At 37.4% G+C, this 13278-nt stretch overlaps 2 protein-coding genes across 10 annotated transcripts in view; one reads left to right on the top strand and one right to left on the bottom strand.

The window, feature by feature from the left end:
* mylka (myosin, light chain kinase a) overlaps positions 1-5242 on the bottom strand; it is a 166585-nt gene extending 161343 nt beyond the window's left edge. The window contains exon 1 of one of the 2 annotated variants that reach the window (XM_009304445.3): positions 5015-5242. The gene's annotated coding sequence lies outside the window, so the exon portion shown is untranslated. The remainder of the gene's footprint in view (positions 1-5014) is intronic. The other variant, XM_073912401.1, reaches the window with a different exon arrangement.
* The window catches only part of kalrna (kalirin RhoGEF kinase a), a 273633-nt gene that overhangs the window by 23733 nt on the left and 236622 nt on the right, over positions 1-13278 (top strand). The gene's annotated exons all lie outside the window — the stretch shown is intronic.

A 13278-nucleotide genomic window follows, 5' to 3' on the forward strand; every position in this document is an offset into this window, starting at 1 on the left:
TGTTGTGCAAGCGATGCGTATGTAAAGAGCATGCATTTTCCAGGCGCACCTAGTTGAAAACATCTGAACATTTTCGAATGTCGCAAGCGCACCGCGATTCCAATCGGCTTCACACTTTTGTATGTAATATACACAATTCAGTAATAACGGCAGACTAATTCCCTCAGATAAACACTGTGCATTCAAACACTGCAGTGGTTTTTACTTTTCACGCGCACACGCTTGTCACTTCTGGTCAGAATAACAACACATGCTAAAATGAGTGCTGTATAGCAGCAGTGAGGAAATTGTAAATAAAAAAAAGGATGTAAGGATGTCGCTAGAGTGGCTTTTTGGTTCCTTTTCTTGTGCATCCCAACCGCCAGCACCCCATCTAAAAGGGGTAATATAGTCATCCAACTTCACAACTTGTAATGTTGCAGTATGCATTTGAATAATGATGGCTGGTTCCTGTACATGAAAGTTCAGATTTGATTATCATAATTTGCTTTGTTTACAGAGTTTGAGGTTTACTGTATCATTAATATACACACCTAAAATTTTACTTAATTGTTCACCATTTAAGCTTTACCATTGCACACACTTTGGAACATTTTATTTATCAAGTTTAAGAGTCTCTGTATCACTTATGTTTATTTTATTATAAAGAGATCAGATATTTTGTTTGAATATTTTTGTTTTTGACTAATAAAACTTAGTAGTGTAATTTGTTATTAGTAATTTGCCTTTGTAATGTTGGTAAATTAAAATAAAGCGGTTAAACAAAAAAAAAAAAAAAATCCTAATATTCCTAAATGGATTGTCAAAAAAAATCGTCAATAATTATCTACATCAAATGATATGAAACATGATATTGTGTTATATATTTTTTTTCAATATCACCCAGCCCTACTTGGAGCTTTGTATGATTACAGGTGAACCACTGAAGTCACAGGGAATGTTTTAACAGTATTTTTAGTTCATTTTGTGGACTTTGAAAATGTTGGGATTGGGATGTCAACGGAGGGTCAGAAAGATGTCATCTAAAAAAATCAAAAAATTTCTAAAATGAAGTTATTCTTTAAGGCACTGGTTCCCAACCTTTTTTTTTCACTGCGGACCAATAAATGCTTGACAATTTTATTGTGGCTGGGTGCACCCACCTGAGGTGGCGGGTGTTGTGATGCATGACATCCATCATCCGTTTTCTCAGAGGATGACAAGCTGACAAAACATTGCTGCAACTCTGATACAAGTTTTATTTATGGAGAAAATTACAAAGCACTGCAATGTTTGGGTGTTCTGTGGTATGATCAATACAAAGTATGAAGCTGATCGCTCAGTTCTTGTGATGTGACTCACTGTGCACTTTCGACATTCGGAAAAGTTGAGTTGTTTTCAGCTGAGTTCTCCAGGAAGGTTCTAGCGTGTCACACTGCTTAAGCGTGCGCCTCCATTGTAAATAACAAACTTGCACGCAGAAAAGACACGATATGTGAATAGCTGCCATCATTTGTGATCGAGATATTCGTGATATTCTGGATATACCTGATTTATTGACGAATTGGTTGCGGATCCATTTCTTGCCAGTTCTCGGGTCCTTCACTGTTGTGATGACCTTTTCTTACTCATTTTGCTAACTTTCTGGGTTTAAAGATTGGCGCTCAAATGTAATTTTTCAAAATAAAAGATATAAAAAAAAAAAAGATTGTTCAGACTCAGATATAAAAAATAAAACAGAAATATTTAATGATTTCTTCAGAAATATTTCATGATATTTAATGATTTCTTGATTTCTTGGCCCGGTACCAATTGATCCACGGACTGGTACTGGTTTGTGACCCGGGGACCATTGCTTTAAGGCATTAAATGAATGAGATCGCTTACATTTAATTGTGAACATTGATCTAAACTAAGTCCTAACTAAGTTTTGAGACGATGTTGAGGTTTTCTGAAAGTGGGAAATCTAAAACTTAGCTTAGTAGCAGATTCAAAACAGGACTAACATTATCTTTGTGAAACATTTGTGCACCTTAAACCTCAACATTTATTAGTTAGTTACTTAGCTACTTAGTTGCTGAGATTATCTTTGGCAGGTATTGTGTGAAAACTCTAATGATGGATGGCTGCTTCTCACTCAAGGCTGTCTATGCTTATGAGGAAGAGATTGTCACAAATGGGCGGGGCTTTCCCCCTCTGATGACACTTAAAAAGAGAGAATGTCAATCAAAGTGTTTCTCCTGACTGTGATCTATTAGCGGCTGGATATATTCACACACTGCTGCCACGCAACTGTGTTTAAACCTCTTATAAATGAGACTTTTGCATAGTAGGTTCTCTTTAAGTTACATTTTTCATTTGCATTGACTACAGGATCTCTAATTCAAGGTGAAGCAACCGAGATATTAAAACGATCTCATTTGTTTTCTTTCTTTCTTATGGATGTTTGCATCTGCCAGGTTTCTCTGAAGGGTGCACAGCGTTGATGGAATGAGGAAATGAAAACCCCTACTGAAACAGTTCCTCTGGAAAGAACATGATTCCTACTTTATTGTTTTCCACGGGTGGGGGGTACCATGAACTAACCTCACCTAGAGAAGACACAGACACTCACACGGCCACAGGCTCCATGAGGATTCATGCAGGACCAGAGAGTGCTCATGCATATTTAATATACTGCTAACTGAGAGAGGGGGGATTTGAGAGAAAAAGACAATGAGAACAACAAGAATCTCTTTCGGTCACTCATTAGTGATGTTTGCCAAGTTATCCAAACTTCCATTTGAATTATAAACTAATAAGCCTTGCAGTGTAACTCCTGTTAATGGTGTAGACATGCACGATACTATGAATCATGCAACTTATTAAAAACTGATCAATGACAATGCTACAGTTTAGGGTTGTAACGGTATGAATTTTTTACGGTATGATAATCGTAAAAAACAATACCACGGTTTGACGGTTTCGCGGTATACGGTATTAAATAGTAATTCTCATAGCAAAGACCCTGAAAAGAATAAGAACACGTTTTCTGACTGAACAAAGGTTTTTCTATGGGGAAAAAAATGCATTTATTTACTGACAATGTTTTTGCCCAAAAGGTCTGGGAATAAACAAAACAGAAAATAAGTGTTACAAAATAATAAAACAGTGAAGCAAATTTGACTTTTTCCAAATAATATATTTTCAGTTACTATAAACAACACCACTTACAATGAACAAATAAAAAAATAAGAAAATAATAAATAATGTGTCAAAGTCCAAATAAACATGGTGCAAATCCTCAGTAAAAAAGAGATATAATTATTTACTATACTATAAATAGTTACATAACGAAACTAGATTCAATATGGAACATCCTTAGGTTTTATGTGCCAGCATGGATATGGTTGTCTATGGATATGGATTTGGATTTGGTTGTCTGTGGATATGGATTTGGATATGGTTGTCTGCAATGCAGTTAAACAGCTGCATCTTCATTTGCGTCTTTTGAAAACAGCAAGAGCAGCAGTTCGTCTTTGCTGTGTCACTGTTTTGTCATGTTTCTGTGCTGCTGTGCATGCAAAAGTACTTAGTATGAGAATTATTTCATGCAAAACTTTTTTTTTTTTTGCGTTTTATTTAGCCGCGCATAAATGTATGCCTATCTCTCATTCCGTGTTGTTCAAAAAGCTCAGTGTTGGTCCACAAACAAAAGCGAAACCTATGCTTATTGGTTGTGATATAGCGAGTTTGAACCAATCTGGGCATGGAGGAGGGACAATGCATCAATGTATCATGTCTGGTTTGTCCGGAGACACAGTGACGAGCGTTTCTTTGTCAAATCAGCGTTGTCAAATTTTGATGACGTAACCGCACTGATTCCGGAGCCTCTGAAAGTCGGCGAATGTAATGTGATACAGCACTGGAAAGCTGAGATTCTCTTCTTTATGCCAATCTTTGAATTGTATGAATGGGATCAGCGGATCAAAAGTTATTAAACATTTAAGAGCAATACTTATTTTTAGCCGCGGGCGGCTGTCTCAGTCTTTAAGGGTTAAAACCGTTGATATGCAATTGTTCATGGTATGATAATCGTGCACGTTCAAATCGAGGTAGACCGTCATACCGGTATATTGTTACAACCCTACTACAGTTATAAGCTGACTAATAATTAAATGGAATTGTTCGAAGTAAGCAACTACTGTAACAATCATCAAGAACCTTCTAACAATGACCTTAAAACATTACAGCAACTGCAAACAACAAGGAACAAAAGTAGTAACATATCTTGTCCTTGGTAGTATTTTTTCTTTTAAATATGTCTAATAGACACCCAAAGATAGACATCTTGGCTAAAATAAGGCAACATTTTGTTTGTCAGTGAACATAGATGTCTAATAATAGATCTAAATAAATCCAAAGCTGGATATCACATTAAACATTGGTGAATAAAGCACTGTCAAAAACAATAAAATCCACACTTGCTGTTATGAACCCTTTTTTTAATCAAATCTAAATAATTAATTCATAAAGGGAACGCAACATAAAGAAGACTTTAAATTAATAAATTTATTACAACCAAAACAATCAAACAAATCGTGTCACAACTGAATCAGCATGAATAAGGAAACAATAACTCACGTTCTCCAACACATATACAACACTAACCAAAGTAGGGGTGTCAAAATTAATTGTTTCTTCGGTGCACTGTGATGCAGACGCGGACAATAAGGTATCATAATTCAGTAATAATCATAATAGGTTATTATGTACTGACGTCATTTATCTCCTATGCGCTCTGTCGTGAGGGAGGTGAGCGCGAGTATTTAAAACACTCAGCCAACTCAGGGCCGGCCCGTGGTATAGGCACCATAGGCAAATGCTAAGGGCGCTGTATATCCAGGGGGCGCCAGAAATGAGCGCGGTTCAGTTGGTTTTGTTTTCGATATTCCTGACACACATTCAGTTATAGCGGCAATAACTCAACCCCCCCCCCCCCCCAAAAGTTTAGCCTACTTGAATGAATCATTCACAAGAGATATATCATACTTACTTACTTTAAGTCCACTTGTGCAATGGTTTGGGCCAGAAAAGTACCACTCACATTTTCTCCAAACATGTAAAAATGTAGTTTTTGTCATGTTCCCTAAGAGGTTTCTTCAACCCTGCTCTGTAATGAATGTTAGTCACATTCTTGAGGGTACAATAATGTTTGAGTGCTAAAAAAACCTGCTCAGAGAGTTCAGCACTGCAGGACAGGAGACTGCTGTGTTCAGCACTCACACTTACACAGATGAAAGTGTAGGGTAAAGCCAGCTAAGACGAACAGACTGCTGCAAGAAGAGCTGCTTGGTTAATGCTTTTAGAGCGTTATATTTCACTGGGAGAGAGGGCAGTGGACAGAGGGAGATAAACACTGTGATGCTTGATGGAGGTGGTCGCTCAGGCTGAAATAGCATGCTTAAAAGAATAGGTGCAAATGTAAGCTTTAGGGCTTTATCATTATGCCGTCTGGAATGCTTAATGCTGATTAGAAATTTGCAGAATTCCAAGGTATGTTATCCCAAGATAACAACTGCTAAATAACAAAGGCTGATCTGGAAACTTCGAATCATCAAGACCATCAATGAATATGGTGCCATCTTTTTATGAGCGAATAATACATAGATTAGTCTAAGTTTCATCCAGCCGGCTTCATTTCTGTCAGCTTTTACGTTTTTGACTGTTTGCCCCTATCTCGTGACGGAATGATGCGCAGGTTAATGTATGCTCCATCAGCTGCCTTTGTTTCTGTCCGCTTTCCATTTAATTAAAGATTTAATAAAGTATTACGGCTCAGAACAGTATTTTGTGTCTAATTTTAAAGTTTTATGGCAAGTAGCCGGGTAATAAGCGCGATAAAGTACACCCAGGATAGTATCGCAGAACAAAGCACTTCTGTCTTATACAACAATGTTGTTGTATGTCACATCTTAAAGCTGCACTTTATGCCTAACTTAAATTAAAATGACTTTAATTTTCTTTTAAAAGTTTCACATTTTTAAGCCACTACAGAATGAAATTCAATGTACTCAGGAGGATTTATGGAAAACTAAACACTTAAAATAAAACAGCAGTACTTGTAGCCGATATAAGATTCAGTCAGAAGTACAAAGTCAGCAATAGATACAGCATTTCTATAAAATTTATATGAAGCTTAACTACGATTTTAGCCAAAAAACACAAATTCACTCTTGTTGCAAACCTTTGTTCCTTTCTTCTGTTGAAAACAAAAAATATCTTGTAGAGGTAACACTTTATAATAAGGTTCATTAGATAATGCATTTACTAACATGAACTAATCATGAACAACACATGTACAGCATTTATTAATCATAATTGAACATTTACTAATGCATTATTAACATCTAAGTCCATGCTAGTTAACATTAGTTAATGCACTATGAGTTAACATGAACTAACAATGAACTACTGTATTTTCATTAACTAACCTTAACTAACATGAACAAATACAGTATTAAATGTGTTGTTCATTGTTTGTTCATGTTAGTAAATGCATTAATTAACATTAACTAATGAACCTTATTGTAAAGTGTGACCCTTAAAGAAAGCTGGAACCAGTGACTTCCATAGACGGAAAAAAAAAAATACTAAGGACGTCAATGGTTAAGGTTAGTCAAAGTATCTTATGGTGTATTCAACAAAAAAAAAAAAAAAAAAAAAAAAACTATAAGGATGAGTAAATTAAGATTTATATGGGAACTATACCTTCAATACAAAGCATTGTAGATCAGAAGTGTCAAGTTTTTATGTTTGTATCTTTATACAGTCCCGAACATCATGAAGCTCCTGAACAGGTGGATTGATGTGCTGAGAGGGTTATAAAGCTTTGCTTCTTCTCTCAGACTGTTATAAAGCACAGAGAAGTGTTAAAGATGGTTCCTAATGATATGAGCCTCCTCATGTCTGGCCAGAAAGCACAATGGTCTCCCCATTGACCAACTCGGCCAAAACTACCATATATTTCTGCTTTCTGGGAACATCTGGAAAAACTATTCCTCCTGAGGAACCATTCCCTCTCTCTCTCTCCCTCCCTCACTCTCTCACTTTCTTTCTCTCTCCCTCTTGTTAAAGTCCTATGGGAAGATGTCTCAGAGATAAGTAACATGCAGCTGGTTTCCAACCAAAAACAAGTGTGTGTTTGTGGAACAGGGGCTCCTGAAGAAGTCTGGTGTGATATGAGATCTGCTTCACATATTCTCAAAGAAGGAAAGAAAACGAGCAGCACTTCGGGATGATGAGGATGTTGGGTGGAAAACACTCTCAGTTGACTAAGAGCACTTTGGCTGTCATTCATGCACTCATCAGTGATCTGCGTTTGAATCGAGTCAGCCAGCCTTTACTTCATTCTCGGATGTGTGAATAGTGTGTGTATTTTTGGGATTGTGCTGGAGTGGAACACAGCTGGTGTATTAATGAACGCACCAGGAGCATTGGCACCGTAAACCATACGGCTGACTGCCAGCAAGAACTAACTGTAGCGTTTAAGAATGGAGGCAAAGAAACTGTCAGAGCCAGGGTCACACAACCTGATCTGTTACTTTTAAACACACATTGAGGCGATTCACGTTTTTCTTTTCCAGTACGCTACTTTTCTATTGTTTGTAATTGTGCTTAACGGATGTGTGTAGATGGTGCACTCATGTTTCACAACTTTTGAAGCACCAACCTCATGAATGCTAAATTATTTAGACACTGTGTTAAACGAACCAAAGCTTTCACATGCAGTGCTGCTCATCACTGTCAGTTCCAAAGCAGTGGACCAATCAGAAGAACACAGAGACAGAGATGTTGCAAGGTTCTGTTTACAGGCGCTCAGATGCTGTGCAAGCTTACCATTAAGTTCTTAATCCTGTGCTTTTTTTTTCAAACCATACTGAAGTATTGCATCTCGCATTTTTAGAAGCTTAGACACATTCAATGTGCTCATTAAGTGCTTTTACAAATGGTCCCTAAAGTTGCCATAGTTTTTCGAGTTAGGGTCCAGTCTGATTATTTTATAATAAATACATTACATCACTGTCCTCGAAAAACAACCAAAAAAAAGTAATTGTGTGCGTTTATGTGAATGGATAAAGGCACGTAGTGAACATGTCACGGTTCAGGAAGGATGAGGGAGCGAGGACTCAAGTGCAAACACAGGATGATTTATTGATAATAAAAATAAAACAAAAGAACAACAAAAACCACCCCGAAGGGGAAAAACATAGCTATAACACTAACAAACTTGACTGGGTTGGCACGACAAGAACAAGAGCAGGAACACATGGGGAGTTTAGATGACAAACTGGCACTGGACTGAAAACATGAGGGGATTATAAAGCAAAAAGTAAATTGACACAAACAGGTGAACATGACAAACTAATAATGAGTAAACAAGGAGGGTGGGACTAGACAATAGACGGGAGAGCGCGCGACACAGAGAGACAACACAAGCCATGCGCTCACATAAAACAGGACAAGAACATGCAGCCAATGAGAGAACTCATTAACCGCATGTTCATGACGAGACAAGCACAACACTGAAGCACACGACAAAAGCACGTGACCACAATGTAAACACAGAGCCACGTGCTTTGACAACAGACGCAAGACACGAGCACATGATGAATGAAAACACTCACCGTGCGCTCACACACGCAGCGTGCATGCTTCATCCCAGCGCCGACCAAAACCGAAACCAACAAGACTGAGACGCTGGGAATGAAACACCACGCTGCAGACAGACAAAAACACAAACACGAGTACAAGTGCGCGCACGCTCGTCGGAGGGACACAGAGCTCGCGCGGCCGCATCAAGCAGGATCGCGCACGCTCTGCGCACACCCACGAAGGCGCGCGCGCACACAGAGACACACACAATGACAGAAACAAGTGCTCGACCCTAGAAAACTTGAGCCAAGCACAACAGGACAGGATTAGACATGACTAGTGTCTGGATTCTGCCACCAAAACAAGAATTTACATGACCAGAGTGGCAGAACCCTGACAGAACAGAGAGCAGACAGGTTGTAGAAACCACAAGAAATTGTCGACATTTGTAGCAGAGATCAACTTACCAAAGACCCAAATCGGACGTTTGACTGGCTGGTCTACGTGTTGTTATCAGCCAGGGTTGTGGATCATGATGTCATAGAGATACTCACACTCATACTATGTCCTAACTACACTCGACGCAACAAGATTCCATCAAGCAATTTGGCTGTCTGCATCAAACGCGACGCAACATGACACGACAGAAACATTTAAATACCAGACATTCATTTAAATATCAGCCACTGCATTCCTGACAAGATATTAAGGGTTATAAAGTATTTAACACCCATTTCACTTATTTAACTTCAGTACATAAGCTGAGTGACTGTTGTTGTAGGGTTTGCACTGAGTCACTGACTTTCATTTTCAAATCGATTGGTAGTAATTTTTTTTCAAGATCAGAATAAATCAAGAAAGATCCTGACTTCTGCCAGAAAAGGCAAACGTTGATTTTTCTCTACATTTTTTTTTACAGGAAGAAATCTATTTATTTGTTTTACAATTATTGGTTTTGTTTTATTTAACATTAAACGTAATAATAAAATAAAGTGTTGATTCTGTTCAGTCTGTTTTTTCGTAAAAAAACAAAAACAAAATCAAAAACAAAAAACACAACAAAAAGTACCGATAAGAGAACCGTTAAAGTACCAAACCGATAAGTGGTATCGGTAGATGTAGTAATACCATTAAAACCATAACGATACCCATCCCTAGAGCAGGGGTTCCCAAACTTTTCAGCCCACGACCCCCAAAATAACAATGTCAGTGACTCGCGACCCCCATTTTACAAAGTGGTTATACTGTAAATATATATAAACGTTGCAGACACAACTATAGGCCAGCATATTGACAACACATAAATGCAACATATAATTTTTTTTATATCATTTATTAATTTAATTACATTTTAATATAAAAATTAAAAGCTGATGGCTGATTTTTGTTTGTATGTTGTTGTTTCTTTAACGCAACTATTAATCTTCTGTGGGTTATGAATAAAATATGACAATTCAAATAGTTGAATAAAATTTATTTAAATTTTGGAAATCACCAAGCGACCACTTGTCATTGTCCCGCGATCCCCCAGGGGGTCCCGACCCCCACTTTGAGAACCACTGCCCTAGAGCATAGTTATATTTACCATGTTAAAGTGCTGAATTTAACATTTAAATGCTTGAGCATTTGTGGAAAATAATACACAGTTAAACACACTGTACGTTCTTGCCAACCTCTGTGATGCAATCTCTAGTGTCTGACAGGTTGGAATTTGCATCCTAAAAGGATGTGGCTAGGGAAATGAGAGCTTTGCACTCAAGAACCTATCAGGGCTGATTTTATATTGTACAGACATACTTACACACACACACACACACACACACACACACACACACACACACACACACACACACACACACACACACACACACACACACACACACACACACATACATTCTGGTCCCATCTTATAGACCACCATTCACCCAAAAACGTTATTATTTCCCCATGACTTTCTAAACCCATGTGTTTTTCTGTGAAGAAGTTCTAAAGAATATTTAAGCTGATTACTTCTAAATGCAAAAAATCTATATTTTCTGACAACAAATCAACTTTATTTACATCTTATTGCGGTGGTCTGTGGCGTTTGACTGCTGCTGCCCTACATTGGTTTGGCAGGCGCGCAGCTGATAGAATATCCCCCCTTTCTGAACTAAAGGGAAATGATGGATTCCCAACTTCATTTTGTGTTAAGAAGCGGCCCGGTGCCCTTTAACATTTGAGCGTTTTAAGCATGCATGAAATATATGTCTGGATTCTAAAAGTGTATTTAAAGACGAATGTCACCACCAATTAAAGCTCATTTTCTCTTATGGAGCCGTCTCCAGGGCAACCACACCACATGCTCATTGTGGATCTGACTGGATGAAATAAGCAAGACTGTTGAACCACAATCGACTAAACAGATTGTGCACATACTGTAATATCACTGTACGCGTTATTAACAGAAGAAAGCTGAAGCTGCCTGAATGATTTTAAAGGTGCACTTCAGAGGTTTTATGCTTGTGAAGATTACACAATATACTGTACACTATTATTTCTTAAATATTTCCCCAATACATTCTTTAACATAACAGTTTTAATAACTAATTTATAACAACTAATTTATTTATTTATTTTTTGCCGTGATGACACAGTACATGATATTTTACTGGTTATACTAGTATTCAGGTTAAAGAAGCTTGACTAGGTTATTTGGTTAAGCAAGTAGGGTTAATTAGAAAAGTCACTGGACATTTGTTCTGTAGCCAATCAAAAAGTAGCAGGGGCTTATAATATTGACCCTAAAATTATGTTTTTTAAAATTAAAAACTGCCAAATGAACAAATAAAAGACAAGACTTTCTCCAAATAAATGAATGAATAATACTGGAAATACTGTGAACATTTTCTTGCTCTGTTAAAACGTCTTTTGGGAAATATTTAAAAAAGAACGACAAATTCACAGGAAGGTGAATAATTTTGCGATCAACTGTAAATCTGCACGTTTATATATGCACTTTGAAGCAGAACAATATATAAAGATGTTAAATTAGGGGCGAAGCAGTGGCGCAGTAGGTAGTGCTGTCGCCCTACAGCAAGAAGGTCGCTGGTTCGATCCTCGGCTCAGTTGGCGTTACTGTGTGGAGTTTGCATGTTCTCCCTGCCTTTGCGTGGGTTTCCTCCAGGTGCTCCGGTTTCCCCCACAGTCCAAAGACATGTGGTACAGGTGAATTGGATAGGCTAAATTGTCCGTAGTGTAGTGTATAGTGTATGAGTGTGTGTGAATGTGTGTGTGTGGATGTTTCCCAGAGATGGGTTGCGGCTGGAAGGGCATCCGCTGCATAAAAACTTGCTGGATAAGTTGGCGGTTCATTCCACTGTGGCGACCCCGGATTAATAAAGGGACTAAGCCGACAAGAAAATGAATGAATGAATGAATGATTAAATTGGCTAGTTTAGAAAAGCATACAGTTTTAACAAAGTCCACTAAAGGAGGTCAGACATTTTCATATATGGTTCCTAAACTTATTGGAAATAAACTTTCTGATAATTCCCAAGGCTTGAGTGGGCTCCATGCAGTTGAATGGGCTTGACAACCATCTGTAGATACACTTTTCCTTTTGAATTGAATTGACATTGAGTTTATCAGCTAAATTGACTAGACTCATTTTGTCCTTTTTAGCATGATAAAGGTGAATACATCAGGTTTAAGGAACTAACAATAAAACAATGCTACTGCAATTCAACTTAATGTTTACATTTCAGCGGTCACTTCATCCATTTATCTCAACTACCAACCAGACTACACCTCCCACAATCCCTTACACATTACACACTCACACCTGAGACTCATGATCTGTACTTTTGATTATACTAATACTTTGATTATCGATTAAACCTAATATGTCTGTATGCTAATACTGATTAGTCTTTGCAGTCTTGTTTTCACTGTTGTGGGCATTGTTCTGTTTTTGCCTTGTTTAATTTTGTGACTTGATTTTTTCACATTTAATGTTTGATTTGACCTTTTGCCTGTTTTATGGATTACTCTTTTGTGGATTACCTTGGACTAGTGATGGGAAAACCTTTTTTTCCCCCAATGTTAGATACTGGTAGCCGTTTGCTATCAATAATAGAAAAAAGAAAACTATGGAAGTCAATGGCTACTGGTTTCAGAAGCCCCTTTCCATAAATCATGTCTGTAAAATCCATTTTCTTTAAAGATCATCCTTCACCTCCTGATTATATTATCGTTGGAGGCTTAAACTCTCTCTAGCACTTGGCAGAACGTTTGAGAGGTTATTAATAGCTATTAATAGCAGAATTTGAGATCTCCCTGATTCATTCACTGCTTCTTGTCTAGTGAGCTTTAAGGCAAGTATACGCCCTAATGTGGTTTGGTTTTAACATGGTGTTTTAAAATTCAACCTGTAGGCCTCAGTGGTATGGCAGGGGGCTGCCATCAGTTATCACTATTAGAAATAACATTGTTAATAGGGGTGGGTGATATTGCAAAAAAAATAAATAAATAAATAAATAAATAAAATAAAAATAAAAATAAATAAATAATAATAATAATGTTTCATATCATTCCCTTTTTATAATTGTTGAATTTTTTTTAACAATCCATTTAGGTATATTAGATTTTTTTTTTCAACCACTTTATTTTAATTTACCAACAATA

Source organism: Danio rerio, chromosome 9, assembly GCF_049306965.1.
Source record: "Danio rerio strain Tuebingen ecotype United States chromosome 9, GRCz12tu, whole genome shotgun sequence".
Taxonomy (NCBI): Eukaryota; Metazoa; Chordata; class Actinopteri; order Cypriniformes; family Danionidae; genus Danio; species Danio rerio.